At 38.1% G+C, this 20,145-nt stretch overlaps 2 long non-coding RNA genes across 3 annotated transcripts in view; both read right to left on the bottom strand.

Moving 5' to 3' along the window:
* Positions 1-3,104, bottom strand: part of LOC145550397 (uncharacterized) — a 115,605-nt gene extending 112,501 nt beyond the window's left edge. The window contains exons 1-4 of one of the 2 annotated variants that reach the window (XR_014086297.1): positions 2,505-3,104; positions 2,353-2,427; positions 2,165-2,261; positions 1,804-1,983 (exon numbers count right to left, since the gene is read on the bottom strand). This is a non-coding gene — a long non-coding RNA (uncharacterized LOC145550397). Of the gene's footprint in view, positions 1-1,803; positions 1,984-2,164; positions 2,262-2,352; positions 2,428-2,504 lie in introns of those variants that run through there. The other variant, XR_014086296.1, reaches the window with a different exon arrangement.
* Positions 3,105-11,785: 8,681 nt separating this feature from the next.
* On the bottom strand, positions 11,786-14,025 carry LOC145550398 (uncharacterized). The gene is made up of 3 exons (XR_014086298.1): positions 13,464-14,025; positions 12,848-12,884; positions 11,786-12,670 (listed from the first exon to the last, which is right to left on the bottom strand). It is a non-coding gene; the product is annotated as an uncharacterized LOC145550398 (long non-coding RNA).
* Positions 14,026-20,145: the final 6,120 nt, after the last annotated feature.

Raw genomic sequence — 20,145 nt, 5'->3', positions numbered from 1 at the left:
AATTTCCTTATGTAAACAATAACATGCAGGGTCTAGATTTGTAAATCTGATTATAAGTAAGTTGGAGCCTCACCAGCTATAAATATCACTGCACAAAATGTTTTTTGCAGATTTGCATGCAACAAAGATTTTTTGTTGTATGCAACAAAGATTTTTTGTTGTATGCAACAAAAAATAAATGATGTACATTTATTAATGTACATCATTAATAAATGATGTACATTTATTAATGTTTGTGATGGAAAACCTTACATGGATTAAATTTTTGTAAAATAGCCAAATGAGTTTTGTAAACCAAAAGATTTTTAATTTGTAAATGGATTGGAAAATTTGGGACTTGAGGTCAAAAATGACCATAACAACAATAACTTTAAATGCAAAATAAATAAATTGAATATAAACCTGGAAAACTGCACTAAGTGTAATAATAAAAGGCAAACTAAGAATGTACTCAGTTCTATTTATTTTCTTTACATACTGTCAATACACAATGTCACACATTTTGTAAAATGTCATAGAACTTTTTCATTTCAGTCAAGTCATACAAACATTTCATTTGATTCAGACTATCAAACAGTACAATATTCTGAATTATTCAAAGTAAACAGTTTCTAAAGAAACCCAGAAGATTGCATTGCCTTAATGATATTTACCATTTATTCCTCCTCAATGGGACATAAAAGTGAAACACATTTGCTGTGTATCATTGACTTTTTTGCAATCCCTTGTACCGAGCAACAGTGGAGAGGAAAAACTCCCTTCAACAGGAAGAAACCTCTGACAGATCCAGGCTCGATACAAGCAGCCATCTGCCACGACTGACTGGGCTTTTTAGAAGACATGATATGAGAAGTAGGTCTTCTCAAATTATGCAGAATAAACAGCTTTCTGTGCAAAAAAAAGAACGGAATTATTTTTGATTATGAAAATGATCAAAAATGATTCATGCTTTATACTTCAGTAAAGAAAAAACTCACTAAAGCATAACACAGTAGTAGCAATACATTGTGAAACTGGAGGTGTACAAGTTACACAGATACAGAAAAAACCTATGAGGACATGGTCAATTATATTTAGAAATGTATTGTATTTTCATTCTTAAGCTTAAAGAATGGAATGTCAAGATTACAAAGCCTCTACTGAAAAGAATGTGACCAAACCCCCACCCCAAGAAACAAATCCAGTTTAAAATGTAGTATCTGAGTGTAGTTTATCCTATTGCTAAACTATACTAGTTCAACACCCTCATTCTAATTTTGCTAATGATTAAAATTAATTGACAATGCTTTTCTCTTTTCTTTTCCCTGATGTCTATATTAGCTGCTCAAATAGCATAAGTGTGGCAATCCTTTGCCATACCATTTTACCAGCTGATATCCCCCCCACATGAATACAGGATTCACAGTTGTGTAATATGTGACTTTAAAAATATTACAATAGCACAATTTACTATTTTTTGTTTCTCGTAAAGATTTAAAAAGTTTTTTCTTTCCTTTTTTGTTATCACCATGATCACTAATATCAACAGGTGACCAAGCATTACACATTGCATAAAGTCACAAGTTTACACACTGAGTCCTGTCTTATTCCCACTTTTAGTATGATTAAAATAATCCTGCTAATCTAAAACACTTGAGATTTGATATCTTACATATTTTAAATTTTCACTAGTTGACACTTTAACCCACATGTGGAAACCTGATTAAAAAAAACACATTTGTACTAAACATGATGTAAATCTGCAAATCTACAGAGATTTTAGCAGAATGAAATGAGTTAATTACAAATTTGTCAAAACTGTGTATAGTTCACATTTACATGGTTGTTGTGAAGATGATTCTGGTGATGCAAGTTAAAATAATAATAAAAATCGTCACTGTGAAGATATAAATGTTCACACTCGATGGGGCCTTTCTGATTGCCGCTGCAGCTTCCTTTAACCTGCTCAGTGTTTGCAACATCATTGGAGAGATGGGTGCAGATCTTCAGGAAAAAAGTGAGACACTTTAACCCTCTGAGCAAACAGTTCAAGTTTCTTACTTCTTCCTACTTCTTTTCAAACATGTTAAGATAACTGTGGTCCAAAAATATCTGTCTTTTGGATTTCTTGTTCCTGCACATGATTTTATACTGTAATATTCAAAATAAATCAATAAATGGAAACCTCAGTCCTCGTCACAGGTGTCCTGGAATGCCGACTGTTGTATCGTGTCATCTGTCACAACGCGTTTTGCTGTCGTATCACGCTAACATGACGGCCACTAAAGATGAAAAAATAAATACGACAGTCAGCTGGACAAAGATTGTAGTTATTTCTCAGTTAGTTGAACAGAAGCAATATTGAGTTCTCACCAGAGTCGGCTGCACCTCATCTCTGCTGGTGAAAGGGATGCCTTGGGGATACCAGACATGCATGGGAAAGTCCTCCTGAGAAACCAAGAGAAAACATGTGTTGTAATGACCTATAAACGGTAAACGTCCTATGACACATGATAGGTAGTTACCTTCAACCTTGCTGCAGGAGACACAATGTCTTGTAAGTGAAGTTTCATGAACAGATGTTAAGTTCATGTTTAGCTGTGAGAGTCTCAGCTTGATTGGAGTGGATGGCCGAGCTACGACTTAAGACACTTTAATCTGTAATGCAAAGAGATTTATCATGAGTAACAATAGCATTCTCAGAGAAAAGAAGTGAACATTTACACTTACAAATCAAATAGCTCCACTTCAGCCGCAGCAGGAGAATATCCCTTGACTGATGCAGCAAGAGGACATGTCTCTGAGTGCTCAAGCTGGAGAACATGTTTCTGTGTAAGGAAGTTCTTTTTTTCCCTCAGTGGTCACCAGTGCTCAGTTGTGAGCTGAAAGGATGCATTTCACCCTGTGCCTTCAATAACGACTGTCGTGTTAGGATGCAGTAGGATCTTCTGTTTTGGTCGAGTGTGAACTGGAGGAGATGTTGAAGCTTGCAGTCGTTTTTCAGGTGGTGTTAACTGATGTTGAGACTAAAATGTTCCTAGTCAAAGCCCCCCACCCACCTACCCACCCACTATGCCTGAACCCTTCCTAAACTCCCATTTTTCATCCCCAGGGGACATCAGCTGGCATATGTTATTGGTTCATGAGGAAGCCTGTGTTACACACAGACCTCCTGGTGAATTTTTTTGTGATCTACTGTAGCAGCTTGTTTAGAACTGCTGAAAGATTGTTGTTTGTGCACTTATCAATATAAATGCACAAGCCACAACTACTTTAAAGTTTTTATGAATTTGAATTTTACATTAATCATATCCTATACTACATACTATATATATTTATATTATATTAAAGTATCAAGTCTAAATGAGCAGACTTATTTAGGTTTAATCAAATGGTTAGATTTTGTGACAAAAGCCTCATATATATAACTTTAATAGTTTCTACCACAAAGTTTATCACTGAAAAAATTGCAATATTCTTAAAACATAAACTGTTTGGATTCCTAATATTTAAAAAAATGGCATAACTCTTATTGGCTGAATAATGTAATGATTTGAAGAAATATAATTAGGAACGCTGTTGTGTAAGACATTTTAAGAGGAAATACAGTCATTTTAAAAAATTTTACCTTTGGCATGCTTTTACTCACAGACCTCTGATGATTCGGTTGTGGACAGGACACAGAACACAGGATCATGGTAACTGTAGTATGTTCTCATCACACCTGAATGTAAAGATTTCTGTGGCTGAGAAATGAAAATTAGATCAAGCAATGTGTTTTTCTCTGTGGTAGCAGAAGTGATCAACTGAACATATCCCCGAGACTGAAACAGCTCCAGAATTTGCCCTGGTGAACTGCGTACCTGATTCTCGTTGAAATCTCCACATACAATGACAGGGTGACAGTCCAACATCTCCAGTGCATCCAGAAGGCTTACCAGATTTTCCAGGAACGGTCTCAGGCTGTAGTCGGGAGGTCGGTACACAGCTGCAATCACTGCCCTGAATGGAGACTCAACCTTCAAAGCCACAAATTCAAGATCAGTCACATTTTGCAAATATTTTCTTTCATTAACCTTAATATGGTTTCTCACATAAACCGCCACACCACCTCCACTTTTGGAAGCCATTTGGGGAAAATTTGAATATGACACATGTCTGTTTCGTTTGAACATATTGTAGCCATCCAGATGCAGATTGTCGTAAACAAAAGATCCTTTTAGGTGAGTTTCAGTCAGACACAGCACATCTGCCAGACACAGTTCGTGATGTTTTCTTATGTCACAGATGTGAGATGGGAGTCCCTCGGTGTTATGCGAAACAATTACCAGTGTTTCTGGCCTGTTTAAAGTTTCTTTCACCTGAAGAAGAGGCATCATGTCATCTACGCTGGCTTGTCTCATGGTCTGAAGAGCTGCAGTGACTTGAGGATTGGCAAATATTTTTTTTTGTCGAAATCCAGTAGGTAGAGTCCACTGAGAGACGTTACCCTGCTGAGAGCTACGTATGCCATACCTGGTTCAAAGATTTTCTTCAAAGACACCACAGCTGCATTTGTTGTTAGGCCTTGGGTTTTGTGAATAGTACAAGCAAAAGCCAGTTTCACAGGAAACTGTCTACGTACCACTCCATTTAGCTTCAGATTCTCCTCCGCTCTCTCGATGTAAACAAGATTGGCAGTCTCTGAAGGTCCACTTTGGTTTCTGGTCCCACTTGTTTGATTATCCATTGTCAGGCCCAGCTTACTGATGCTGTGTTCATCAGTGTCAGAAGTTACAACAGCTGTTAGGACACCAAATGCACCATTAACTAGTCCATTTTGAACATCGATATTTCTGGTAAGCATGACATGAGCTCCAACGGCAACTTTCAAAGTGTCTGCTAAATCATTTCTACCTCCCTTGCATGGTCTTTCTTTGCGTGCCATTCTGCCTGTTCGTGGATCCTTTTGGAAGTCATCTGCGTCGATGGTGATGATGTTGGAATGTAACAAGTTCAGAGTTGCCAAATTGTGTTCATCCACCAACTTATTGGTTGCAAAAATGTGCAAAACGTCAGCAGGGCAAAGACTTGGTTCTGTGATGGCTTGTGATAACAAATCTCTGTCAGCCTGAGACAATTCATCAGTTTTTCCTTTCACCCGAATTCTGTTCAGCATCTCTGCAAACGCAATATCATCTTTTTGCCTCATAATCTCAGTTAGAGAGGTCATTTGAAAATGTTCCTGCCACAAGTCAATATCCGCTGGGTCGTGTACACAAAGAGGTGTAGATTGGCGAATTGGTTTCAGCTGAGCGTAATCGCCGAGCACCAATACAGATACATCTCCAAATGGTTTATGACTTCCTTTGATTTGTTTGAGCCGTGCATCCACATAAGCAAAGAGGGGCTTAGAAACCATTGAGATCTCATCAATGATCAAGATTTGAACGTTGAATAGTTCTGACCTGATTTCATCCAACTGATTGCCAAGACCTTGAATTGGAGGTTTTAACGACCTTGGAAGTTTAAACAAAGAGTGCAGTGTTGTTCCACCGATGTTGAAAGCTGCCGTTCCAGTGAAAGAAGTGAGCAGAACAGTTGGAGCAGAAATATCAGCATCCTCTGAGAAGCGTGGCAGCCTGCTGAGTATTTTGCGTGCCTCTGAGTAAATGCATCGAATCAGATGCGACTTTCCAGTACCTGCCCCACCATTTACATACAGAAAAAATGGCTCTGGTTTCAGACCGCACACAAGTTTAAGGCAGAAGTCTCTGATGGCATAGAAATACAGGCCTGCTTCTGGTTCAGGTTCTGATACATTTGTCTCAGCAAATTCGGATCCATAGCGGGAGGTTCTCTGATGGCTCGCATTTCATTGACGGCAGAAGACTGAGGACAAAAGTCTGGTACATTTTCCTGTTCGTTTTCAGGCTCTGCCGGCTGAAGGTCGTCGTCACACTGCAACCTCACAACTTCAGATTCAGGAGCAAGATTACACCACTCATCAATCACATGGTCTCTGCTTTCCTCAAACTCTTCAAGGGCACTCTCAATCTCCTCACTGTTTTTCTCATATTTGTCTCTGTTTCTCTTGACAACACTTTTGACGGTTTCAAGGAGGTCTGAACCTGGTAGGCGGACACAGCCAGAGGAGTAAAAGGACTCGTAGGTAGGAAGACTGACGCTTCGAATTTCAAACTCTGACCGATGAGGAAGGTACAGTCTCAGTAATCTGGCATAAAACTGCTCCGGTTCCTTCTCTTTAGAACAATGATAGTAGCGGATGACGGAGGGCTTGTCATTTTTTCGCCTTGTTACAAATCCCAGCTGATTTAAAAGTGGTAAAACACCATTAGTGCTTGCCTTCTCTGAACTTACAAACCTGCAGGTAGCAGCGAAATCACCCAAACACATTTCCTCATATTCGGGTATTTCAGGCCTTGCTTTGTACTTATCCGTCAAACTGGTCATCCATATATTGCAGGAATCCGATGGGATATCCTCCAAGAAAGACATTGGTCGACTCATCTTTACAGGATTATCGTCTGTGGGTATGAACACAACACTGCGGAACAGTTTTTCATCTTTAATCCACAGGCTCGAGCAACACACTCCTGAGCACTAATTTCTCGCTTTTTAGAGTACGCTTGCATGATCGCTTTCATTTCATCACACTCATTGACTCGGTCCATGTTTGAATTGTCAATCACTGTTTTCAGGTACTCTGACAGTCCACTTTCTTTCTTTGTGATGTATTTTGTTAGATACTGTATACATGAGTAGGCATTTAGTATGAAAACACATCAATGTTACTGTCCCAAGCTTTAAGCAGATGTGGATTGTAAGCATTTATCCAGCAATCTTTGGGATCACGCTTCAAGTAGATGGCAGTCTTTTTGTTCATGGTCTGAAGACAAGATTCATACTCTTCTAGCGTCAAGTGACACCGAGAAAGGATCTGCTCTAAACTCATGGAAGCGACTTCAGGTTCGTTCAGGAGTTGCATCAAAGGTCTGAGTTTGGCTTTGGCAGTGTCAGTGTCATTGTTCTCACCTGTCTGGAGATCACTGTGTTTCTGCAGGGGGCTTTGGAAAACCAAATCGACAACCAGAGTTCACACTCTTGAAACAAGATCTGGTGTGATTCTTACTGTGTCTCTGAACTTCAGAAACTTTCCGATACAGTTCTGGTTCTCTGTCTGGATCAGGAAGCTGTGCCGAGATGTATTTATCAACAAAATTACACACAGTTTGATCGTCTGACTCATCCAGCTGTGGAGCTCCTTCAACCCATAGCATCGCATGGATGTGTGGACTTCCTCTGTGCTGAAACTCAACTCTGTAAAAATAGTCAATCACTCTTCCCAAAGGCTGAGCATCTGACAGCAACAAATCTCTGAAAAGTGCCTCAACTCGCTTATCAAATAAACGCATGCAGGTGACAGGATTGGATCGCAGAATCTCAGACTTGGCGGTCCAGTCAAGAGCGTCGACATCAATTTCCTCACCTTGTTGCCTCTTTATGGCTTGAATGATTTCAGGCCATCTGAACTCTGCAGCTGAAAACGTGACAAAAAAACAGGGGGTGCCAATTTGACGAATTATACTGAACAAGTCTTTTGTTGCTCTGTTCCAGTATGCTGGAGTACCTCTTAGAGGTTGCATGAATCTCATGGCGTCTTTATTTCTCACCAGTTTCTCAACCTCTCGTTTGTCCTGCAACATACCTGAGGTTATTCTGCGACCATCTCTGGTTCTGGTCTTTCCTTTTCGTAGCTGAATCGTCATGCTGTTGTTAGCCAAGTGTATCTCTGTCACAAACTGTGCAAAAAACAAGTATGTTGGGTCTCTGGCAAAGCGATTATCAACATAAATAGCCGTGACTTGAAATATCCACTTGGTGTCACTTTAATGAGTCTCCTTGTGTCCAAAGTGTTCTCTGATGTTGGAAATTGTACCGGGAAGCTCATGGATTCCAAATTTGGGGTCTTAAAAAAGCTGACGGGTGAATTTGATTGTGCCGGCGCCAAGCAGTATGTACTTTCAGAGAAACAAAGTATCTCTTCTGATATGTCAGGAGGCTGAAGGCATGATTCTATAGCAAATCCTCCATTTGGCAAATCACCTTCTTCTCCGTCATTTATCTGTTGCTGGAGTTGTTCACAATCATGTCCTGATCATTTTCAGCCTCACATAAAGCATTTTCTCATACTCGTCAATTTCCATCAGATCTGCTTCATCATAGTCATCCTCATCCATACTTACTTCGCTATCATCATCATCATCCATCATCATCAGGAAGTGTAGGGTCACAAAGCTCAGCTTCATGTCTAATATTATGTCCCGATACTCTGGATGAATCTGCTTCAGTTTTAGTAATGCAGAGATTAGTTTAGACCAGGTTACTGTCTGAAAAAGTTGATGACCTCTATAGGACAAACGTCGCTTCAATTTTACTCTCATCACTTGGGACTCACTCCGAAGCCGGGCAAGGCATTGACTGTCTCTTGGAGCTCTGATGGTACACACACAAAATTGCCCCTTATTAATCTTTGTCTGCCTTTTGGAAGAGGAATGATCTTTGCGAAAGGTATGCACTTAGCAATCAGGTGTCTTTCCAGAATATTCAAATCTGACAGTTCACTGGGAATTTCTGCCAAGTCAAGTTTGTTTGCTGCTGCTAGTGGTGGCATGTATCCTTTCTTTAGATGTCTGTGGCAGGTGTGACAAATCCACTCTTGACTTCTCTCATGAGGTACTGTACACTGTCTATCCGTGCAGCTTTCATCGCAAACATGGACATACTTGCCTGTTAGACACTGTTCAACCACATCTGGTTTCTTTACATAATTTGACCTTTTACAGAGTTCTACTTGGTTGGGAAACGAGGACTTGTGACACACAGTGCACACATAAGTAGGGCCAGCCTTTATATTTAATCTGAAAACTGAAATGGCTTCATTAATCAGTCTGTTCTCTGGCGTATTAGTTTGTGCAACACATGTTTCAAGATTCTCCGTTTCTCTCTGAGGAAATCTTTTCATCTGTCTGTATTTCTTTTTACATTCAGTGCACATCTGTTCTTTTGCAGCATCCTGAATGAACTGTCTTATTGTATTTGTCTCTCATTAGGGATTTCATCAGTTCTTTGTGTCTGAGCCTGAATTCTCTGTTTTTTGCATAAAGCTCAGTCATGTAAGACCTCTGTCTCTGTCTAAATGTTGGATTATTTCTGTATAAATTTCTCATGTAGCTTTTCTGTCGTTCCTGAAATCTAGGATTATTTCTGTATAAATTTCTGATGTAGCTTTTCTGTCGTTCCTGAAATCTAGGATTATTTCTGTATAAATTACTCACATAGTATTTTTGTCTCTGTTTAAATTTTCATTCTCTTTGTATGCTGTTCTGATGCGTGATCTCTGTTTCTCTTTAAACTCATAACTCTGTCTATACAGATTTTTCATGTACAGGTTTTTCTTCTGCTTCCTTTCAGGGTTGTTTTGAAAATTCCTGTGAGAATAAGATATTTCTTTGCTCTGAAGGACTCGCTTAATGCATAGTTTTCTCTTTCCTTCCTTTTTGATTCTCTTTTCTTTGTTTCGGTATCTCTGCCTTAAGTAGTCTCATCTTCATCTTTTGTCTTTTCGCTTTAGGGCACTTTGACAGTTTCAAAGACATTTCCAAAAGCACTGGTTGCATTTTTGTTTCACTGGAAATGGGGAGTACTATATTTTCTTGTGTGACAGACGACATAAAACTAACTGCATTAGATACACCTTCAATTACATCATCAGAAGGACCACTTGCAACAGGACACATGACTTCAACATTGATGTTTGACTCAAGAGCAGGAATGTTTTGTGTCAGGGAAGCAGACTCAACCTCTTGCTGAACAGCAGTTGGTGTCTCGGATTCATTTAACAGTGGAGAGGTGCCAACTGTGTCTGAAGCGTCTCTCTGGTAAAATGAGAGGGGCTGGAGTTCAAATGCACAAGATGATGGAACATTAAGCATTGTGTACACTGATTTTAATCTGTGAATCATGTCACTAAGACGGGAAAATTTCAGCATCACTGCTGTGCCAAAGTTTAAAAGATTGCATGTCATTGGCATTCCATTTTTGTTCCTTGTGTGTGGGTCAAAGTATCCATACTCACCAAATCTGCTTCTAAAAACCCCAATGGCCAAGCTGACATGATCAGCAGCCCATATTGTACATCTGATGACAATTGTCTCAATGCTTTTTCCAGGCTTGGAAAACTCTGTCCACCTCCAAATGTTCCACATACGGGTACTGGAGTCATGGCGATCTGATATGTTGACCTGCGTGCCAGTACCTCATTTGGTAGTTCATCAGTTGCCAAATGGATGCTACGAGGAAATCTTTCTCTAGCCTGTCTGTACACGGCATCACCTTTATCCAGAATGAGGTCAAGATCTGGTCTGGTAATTGTTTCATTCTCATGGAAAAAGCCAGAAAAACCAAACTGTTTGCCATACACTGACTGTTCCTGTATTTTCCATATTTTAACGAATCTTGACTCCGTGAGGCACACACATTTATCACTGATGGCTGAAGTTCTACATTAACTCGAGACTGCTGAGCTGAACCACGTCCCCTTTTCACCATGTCAGCATAAGACATTTGTGATGCACTTTTGTATCTCTTGCATTATGCTGAAATACTGGTTTGGCAGTGTTTCCATTAGATAGTGTCACAGAGATAAACTGTTTTCACTTATATTGTTTACCTGCTGTCGTTCAAAAGACTCTCCAACTGACTTGTTCTCCGAGTCAGTACCTGTCACTTTATCGCTCTGAGGCTGTTTCTCCTTCTGCCATCTGAGCTTCTGAGCCTGGGAACGCTGATTCTTTCTGGGCATTGTTGTTTAGACTTCTGGACAGGTCAGGCAGGAAACAGCAACTCCAATGGTCGTTGTTGATCTTTTTATCTCAAGATAAGCAGATACAACACAAAACTACACCAATGCACTTACAATCAATGTATTAGTGTTGAATAGCTAGTCAGTACAAACCTGTGAACAAACCTGAAGTTCAGTCCAACGTCAGTAGCAGCAAGCAGGAACACGAATTAGGCAGCTCAGATAAAAACTGAGCTTTACTTCAGTCCAATTGGAATTTTGTTCAATAAAGATTTAGCTCAGAAGATTAATTTTCAGTTTTTAAATGTATACAGATCAAGTATTTAGTTGATCTGTTTCAGAAATTATTTAAAATAGAAAATTATAATCCAATTTTGAAATAGAAGTGTTTTAAACTTCAGGTCCAAATCAGATTACTCAAAAAGACGTCTTAGAAATATCAAAGTTTTACGTTTTTTCTTTTTACTGTTTTTGACTTTATGCCAATAGTGCTCTATAATATATTTTGTCAGACAAGACTAGAGCTTTACTTAAGTCCAATTAGAATTGGAGCAATGTAGTTCAGCAGAAAGCAAACTTTGCTTTCAATTTCAAAATTTATACAGATCAAGTTTTTAGTTGACCTGTTTTGAGTAATTATTTTTGGCCAATTTTTAAATGGAAGCTTTTCAAACTTAAGAGATTACTCAAAAATGACGTCTTAGATGTGTGAAGCTTCCCAGTTATTTACTCTTACGGTGGAGAGAGGTAGACAGGAAAGACAGAGCAGTGCGAGGGGAGATTCTCTCAGATTCTCAATGATAGTCAGATGAGTTACTGATGAACTCGATAGAAGTAGGATTCTCAAATATATAGCCACAAAATCAATGCCACAAAATTCATGTCACAAAATCAATAGAAGAACTGTTCAGAGGTCACAGGACGTAAGATGTGAGTGGAAACAGATCTAGTTACTGGTAAACTAGATTAAGAGAGACAGGCAAACATCAATTTGGCAGTAAACTGATGGTTGAAGAAATAAAGGGAACTCTGGTTACTGGTAAACCAGGCTCCTGAATTCGGAAAAACCAGGCCACCTATTGGGATGCTGGTTTTTGAAGAAATTCGTAGGAGAGTTTAGGGATGGGATAGTAAAATGCACAGTAAATGGTTTTCCAGATATGTTGGAAGGAAGAGGAAAGGAAAAACACAGTTGGAAAATTAAAATGCTTCCGACAGTGGTTAGAAAAGAGGGTCCGTGGAACACCTGCGAGACAAAGAACAGCCAATAGACATCAAAATGAAACATTCTCAACAGAGCAGCTTCTGGGTCAGATTTCATCTGAAAAGGTTCAAACTGTGAAGAGATTCATACCTACTACTATTGTGAACTAAGCTTTGTGGTGTGAATTGGGTTGTTGCTGTGTTTTCATGACCTTTATTGAAATAGTTCAATGAATGTAGATTATGATATTCTTACTGAAATAAGATGCATCCCAGCATACCAACAGATAAAAGAGCCAGTTGCTTTAGCAGAATTTAATGTTGACTTGACCTTCTTCATCACAGAGATTAAAGTGAGTGACAGAAAACCTCATCATGAGTCCAGAAAACAACTCAGAGGGTTGTTGCAGTACTGAGTCATGTTTCTTACAGGGTTTTGGACAACAGGGTCGTCATGTGAGCATAACCAGCATATCCTGTTTGGATCTAATTTAAAGCAAATGTTTGTGGACATGATTTTATTCAAATTGTGTGTGAGTCAAGTTGGATCAGCTGTGACAGCTTGGCTGATCCACGTTGAAACATCCGCTCACCAGGGAGGAAGGTGTTTGGGTCCACTTCTCTCTGTGAGGGAGAGTAGAAACAGTTTATTAGCTGACCAGAAAACCTTCAGGAGTCCAGAACACACATATCTGCTAAGGTTCTTTGTCCTCTGTACACAAGCTGCTTTGATCTAGACATTTCTGGACGTTTCAGCTAACTTTTTTAAATCAAATAAAGCCACATGCTGCTAGTACTCACCTCACTGAGCAGAATTTGGTGGAAATATCTAGGTTGTCTGAAAGGAGGGAAATAACAGTTAAATTTATTGAATTTATTTAACAAAGGCACATAGACAAACAGACTAACGTAAAAAGCAGCAGTCCTATGTTTGCATCACTCTGCTTCTGCTGTGAGCATCTGACCCTAATAGGGCCATTTTAATAGTGCATTTGAAATTCTATTGCAATGAAGAGTTGGGAGTGACACTATTACCTTATTTATGTTTTCAGACAAGGTTCTGTCTAAGAAGATTTTTTAAAAAGACATCAAGTCTGTTTTTTAGATACTAAGATTGTAATGTATATGGATTTTAGACAGCTCATAAGATCACCACCTTGTTACACATTTGTTTAGTGCACAAAGATGGTAGCACAGTCCAGAAAAAATATTTCAACAAAATGAGGAAGTTTGCTAAAAAGCTTTAAATATTTTCAGTCCAATTTGTGAGATTTCTGTGTTCATAAAATGTTGGTTCAGAATGAAACTGTCAAAACATTCAGGTTTTCCACATTGTCACTGTCTAATCGTATATTTCCAAATTTATTGTTAAAAACATTTGCGCTCGACAGGCTGCTGAACTTTGCAATGTACTTACCAGGCAAAGAACGCTGGTGAGCAGTTTTCTTTCATCTGTGAAAAGACACTGTGTGTTATCTCACAATTATTGACTTGATCAGAAAAACACACAACACGTTGTGTATATTTAGGTGAATTCCAACAGTTAACACGTTAGAATGGTTTTCAGTTAAGACATATAGTAGGCGTCAATGATAGCATATCATGCTAACGGTCGGCACCCATCAGAAATAGGAGGGTTAGCGGTTTATAACTTCATTATGGTATGGCGATTCGTTAAGAAGCGATTATTAATATCTTTAAGAATGAAACCGTCTTTCATCTCTTACATTTTCTGATTATTGCAAGCCAGCTCTGCACGTCACAACCCAAGAACAAAGCAACGTTTATCGAACAGCCTCTTAACGGCTGACAGTCCGTTTCAGTTGAACTGAAAAGTCTAATCAACTCCGAGGTTACCGTAGCAATTTTATACATATTTAGCTGAATAGAAGCTGATCATGAAGACAAATACTAACATACATGGTTATAAATTAAGTCAATTGGAAATACCCTCTGCAATCTGAATGGACAGGTTTTCATACGAGTTATACCGTCAATTTTAGCATATGCTAATGATTGTTTGCTATCAGAAAAAAACTCCGTATAGCGGCTTTCAACTTTATTAAGTTACAGCCACACTTAAGAAGCAATTATGTAATAACTATTTGACAAGGAAACCGTCTCTCATTGTTTATAATTTTATTATCACGACAGACCCAAATAACACACCGCTTACCTGTTGGGGACAAACGAAGAAGTGAGAACGTAACAGCAAAGAACGTCACGTCATGCGTCACGTCATGCGTAAGAGGCAGGACTCGGATATTTCCACTTCGATTACGACTGTGGCTTTTACATGCTTGTTAAATCAATTCAAGAAAGATTTGGCACCAGTCTCATGTACAATTCGGATTTTGAAATAAACATTTTGAACTGCATTTATATTATATTGAATTATAATTAAATATAAAATTCAAAATTATATAGAATAAATATTAATTCACTTCGTTACTTATTCCTTACTGTGACTTTTGTTGAAAGTTCAATAAGTATTTTAATAATTTATTATTAAATAATACTGCTTTTTCATCATTGTCATAAAAAAAATATTAAATAGAAATATAAATGTAATTTACTGTGGGAGAGGCGCTCATCAAATGCTGGTGACGTTCACTTAAAGCCACTCAACTGCGCATGTCCATAAAGCCGTGGCAGGTTAACGTGTTCTTGTTTGTGCTCTTGTTCTCGCCACAGACATAACAACTAACACACTAAAGCAGGACTGTCGGCAAAAGCGGGCATTGGGAGAAATTATCCACCTCAGAGTCATGGTCACATCCATACTTATAGGTCTTTTTTCTTCATCCCGCAGTTAATAAAATTAACGGCGGGCCAGATTAGGATTACACAAAACCACAGGTGCAAACCGGAGGTGCAAACCATTTAAGCAAAATTTAAATAATTAGATTCAAAATTAGATATACTCCTTATTTCCCTTCGTTACTCATGTTTTACTGTGGCTTTTATTCAAAGTTCAAAATGTATTAGATTTAAGTCTTATTAAATAGCATTGCTTTTTCATCACTGTCATGAACAGCGTTCTGTTGATGAATGACCGCTCTCACTACTTGTAGCTGACCAGATTTAGGGCGGCCATCTTGGAGCGGTCCACCCACTCAGCGTTATGTGTTTAACAGTCACGATGACGTATCAGCCCATTTAATCAATCATAACACGCGTTTTTGTTACTGGAAACCATATTCAAACATCTGTCAAAGCTTTATAAGCAATTGTATTTTTTAAGTATGTTTTTATTACATAGTTCAGCATATTTAAATATGATTAGTGGCTATAACAATAGAATAGGAATAGAATATTCTGATATTGATGTATGAAGAGCAAATTACAAAGCACAGCCGTTCATAAATTAATAAATTATTTAGTAATAATGTAACCTGGTTGTAATTCTCTTTTATTATAATTACATAAAATGTCTTCTTTTGGTTATTTGTCTTGGTCCTTATCTTACTGAAACACCTCTGTCATTGTTTTAACCGTGTTATTTTAAGATCTGAAGCCCATCCCTTTAATTTCTTCTTCTGTGGTATTGTCTTTAAATTGTTTGCGCCCCTTAGCCCCTCCCCTTTTGACATGTTGTCCTGCGGGAAAGGTGTGTGCTTTTCATTTTTCCATCTAAATACATTCAGTTTATTTATAGATCTATTAAGTTAATTTTTGTTTTATACTTTTGTTTGGTGTAGGACTTGGAGCGGGCAGCCTATAACACGGTTGTTTTGTCTGTATTTTCGTCAGAAATAAACCGAGAATCATCCGCTTGAAAGAAACTGTGTCACGGTCCATTCACTCAAAACCAGCACAACGCAGAAAAGTATCCGGTTACAATAGCAATACATATTTATGTAACTATACAAAGACAAGTAAATAATTATTAATAATGTCACAAATAAATAATGATTTATATATATATATATATATATATATATATATATATATATTATATATATATATATATATATATATATATATATATATGAGCTTCAAGAGATAGTCTTGAAGAATGGCTATGAGAATTATAAGAATTGCAAATATGCACTCTTGAGATACATATTTTCTGAATGACTGCTGCTGAAATGCAAAAAAGTAGAAAGACACTTAGGTAGGAAGATTGACGCTTCGATTCATATATTAACAATAATTATATTGTTTTGCCCTTGTATCTGCGTCTCTTCTCATCAACAGAAATGTTAATGGTTTTGTCATTTTCAATATGAACCTCTGGCTTGTTTGGGTTGTCATTATCCATTTGAGCAATACTCTCAGGTTTGGATTTCTCCGTAAAAAAAACCGCTACACGTGTTTTTATTTTTATTTTTATGGTCCGCTAAAGGCTTTCATCCTTCAAAAACTATCCCGCATACAATTTTTGCCCAAATGTTATGGTTTTCCGGCTAATTAAAATCAGCTGACGGACTTAAAGGGGCGTGTCCATTTACATGCCCTGTCATCAAATACGGTGTAGAAAGTAAATTTTCGGTCGGCTGACCGACAATGTTCGGTATGACTTGACACAGAGAAGACTCTTAACTTTGGATACTTGAAAATATTGGCTTTGTAACCTCACGTCAGGGTCGAAATTCACCTGAAACCCCCTCCCATGCTGTCTGAATGAATTTTAGCAGCTCTGAATGAGGTGCTAACAACGGCGCTCCTGCTTCAAAGATCACTCGAGCCAAGCTGATTACCCTCCCCGTTATCTTCCTGCTTCGTGCGTGGAAACTAAAAGCTAAATGGTGCGGAGGGGATTTCTCCAACCTGACTGTGCAGAAAACCCACTTTTGGGAACTGATAAAAGTGGTATTTTTTATTGTGATCTCTTACTTTATAGTAGAATTATATAATTTTAATGCTTTGAGCGAGGAATCTTAAGTTTTGAGATGGTAGGAAAAATTTTGCTGCAATTTAGTCTCTGATTTGTGCGTGATTTCATCACAATGTGAGGAGTCATAGAAAGAGCTGTCAGTTCATTGTTATGTATATTACACAGTGCACAATGGTACATTTTGCATGTATATGGTGTAAATGAAGGTTTGAAACTTTGTATAATATATGGGCACAACTTCTGCCGCAAACAGGAACTGCAATTTGTTTACATGTTAGCAACTTGCTAACCGACTTTTTTCAGATCTTTTACAGTAGCTGCGCTGTTACAGACTTAAAGGAATACGTGGTTTTCAGTTGTACTTTAACGTTTTCTCTCTTTACTTTTAAGCACAACACAGCAGGTTCACAGCCTCACCGTCAGAGTCTAATTACACAAACACCAAACACACACACACACACACACACACACACACACACACACACACACACACACACACACACACACACACACACACACACACACACACACACACACATACCTGAATAACCTGAAAAAAAGTCAAAAAGTGAAGTTTAATTCATTTTACCCCCTCTAGCGCCGGAAGAGTTGAGAATATTTAAAACAGGCAGAAAACGTTGTGAATTAATGCATGGAAAAGGGATATGATTGTATAAGTTAAATTTCATCATACTACTTTTCAGACTCACAATCACTGAATATGTGAAGGATTTCCACTTGTATATATATATGGTGTAAATGTCATGACCAAAGTTTATGTTATATGAAGAAAGTGTCATTCAATAGTAATCACCAATTTAATTTGAACAGATTAACTGATTATTTTATGAACTATAACAAAGCAAGCAAAAAAATTCTAAAAGACCTGAAATTTCAAGAGTGAAACACAACAAATACCATTAAAAAGCATAAACAGAGATTAGTCAAAAATTTTAATAGTGAAAAAAAGTTGAAAAACTGAACTGAAAACATTTATTTAAATTGCAATTATTTTTTGATTATTTTTTTGATCTCATTTCCGTGAACCTCAATATCCACAACAAGGCTCCCGTCTTCCAGCATTTCATCAAATGGACTCCACAAATCTGCAGCAATCCGATAGACTTCATCACTGTCCAGGAGGACATGTTTTTCGTTTTGGTCTTCAGTGTCCATGACACCAATGACGACAGCCGCTTTTTTGTCTTCCATTTTTTCCTGTTAATACAGTACAAAAATATAGTATTTTATATTAGAAATATAATCAGGTATGTCAATTTTCATGTTATCATCTAAAAAGCAACAACAACAAGCATGACATTTGGTCACACACCATCATCAAAAACATTAACATTGTGGATGTTGGTTCCAGATTTGTGGTGCATTTATGTTAATTGTTGTTTCTCCTTTATTTAAGTCTTCTTTTGGCAAAGCATAATAGACTTGAGTCAGAAAATATTGAATGGTTTCCAGGATATCAAAATATGTAATAAGCCATTCCATAATTTTGAAGTTGACAAAAATTACAAGGTTAGCTCTGAGCAGTGGCACTTTTCACACTTTGTGTATATCTCCAAAGTTTAGCAAATAATTTAATTAGAATGCCTCAATTTTAAAATATATGCACATTTTGCTTTAAATGTCTAAATCTACTTAAAATTAATTTACTTCTTCAGGGATTGACAACATACCTGAATTGTTGTAAAGGATGTGCTTTGCAGCTGTAATCCATAGCCAGAATCCTGGCACCGAACATGTGTAATTTTGACCTGTTGGCCAATTGCCAGTTCCACAAGGGTTGCTTCCCTCGAAAGGGAGACGGGCATTGTGCAGCTGCCCTGTAATTAAAAGAATTATTGATTATTGAATTATTAGAGATTTATCCAAGAGTTCTCAAAAAGTCAACAAACAAACAAAACCCACCAATCTACCATTTCTGACCAGACGCTGCAAAATTCACATGCAAGCTTGTTCATGACACAAAAGCTGGTTTTATGTCATGAACTTGACACACACACACACACACCCACCCACACACACACACACACACACACACACACACACACACACACACACACACACCATTTCCTTAGGCACTTACCTTTTTTTATCCAAATATTATTTGTTTTAAAAATAAATGACAACTGCAGCTTTGAACAAGTCTTAAAACAAGTTATTATACCTCTTTCAGCCGCACTGTCCGGATTGGCACCATCATTTTTCCCGACATCACAAGCCTGACCGCAGCAAACTGAGAAGTACAAAGAAAAGTACTTTTAGAGTTCGCATATTGTTCTGTAATGGGGCCTTTCATGTTATCTTCTACCCAGTTGAGATTTACAGTTAGCAAATTAAGTCCTCTCTTATGGAAAATTTTTTAAGAAATATAAGAAAAATCCTACCTCCACAATTTCCCCTTGCACCGTCATCAGTCCTTTTGACTCCGCTGCCTTCTCCAGATGGGCCATTGGTGCTGCTGGGTTTAAAATGGCCTCTGCTTTCTGTAGAAGCTCTGGAGTGACGTTCACCTTTGGACCTTTATAAAATTGCGTGGCCGGAGTGACGTTGATGATAAGGGGCGGCTCTGAGCCCCTGAGGGCGTAGCTCCTCATCACATAAGATTGGCCCTCACAAAGGTTTTTTGAATATTTTTCAAATATAATTACTTTTCCAATCGTTTGCCCATCTGTGACAGTTAGAATTTGATTTTTCTTTTTCTGTAATACCTTTGCTTTACCCTCCTTTACTGCCCAGCTAATTACTTTTTCTTCCTCTCTTATCTTTATTACTGCGATGTTTACTGGTGGTGGCCTGTAGATCGGCGATTGTGCACGGTTTGTAATGGTAGATAGAGCCATCCTAGGGGGAAGTGAAGGACAGAAACAAAATGTCAGTATTACAAACCCCATCAAGAGTCAACAGTGTCACCTCCTCAGCCCCACACTTTAATGGGGCAAAGGACACATATTAAAGCGAAGAAGCTGTTTACCACCCAATAAACAGCAGTTTCAACTGAACAGGCAAATGGTTAAAGAGCTGTTCAACACTTTACAGCAGATAAACACCTGATAAACGGTTTAGCCGTTGAACCAAAATCCTGTATTCAATATTCAACGGCTGAACCGTTTGTTCCAAAGAAGTTAGGCTTCACCTAACAGTGTTAATAAACGGACATTCAGTTTTAACTGTTAGGTAGTTTAACCTCCGCCCAACGGCAGTTTTAACGGCAAGTTAAAACTGGTGGTGGCGCCACCGGTTT

Source organism: Poecilia reticulata, unplaced genomic scaffold (genome assembly GCF_904066995.2).
Source record: "Poecilia reticulata unplaced genomic scaffold, P_reticulata-male-v2 Scaffold_40, whole genome shotgun sequence".
In the NCBI taxonomy this organism is placed as follows: Eukaryota; Metazoa; Chordata; class Actinopteri; order Cyprinodontiformes; family Poeciliidae; genus Poecilia; species Poecilia reticulata.
Note: the sequence above shows the minus strand (reverse complement) of the source record. Positions and strands in the feature narration are given on the sequence as shown.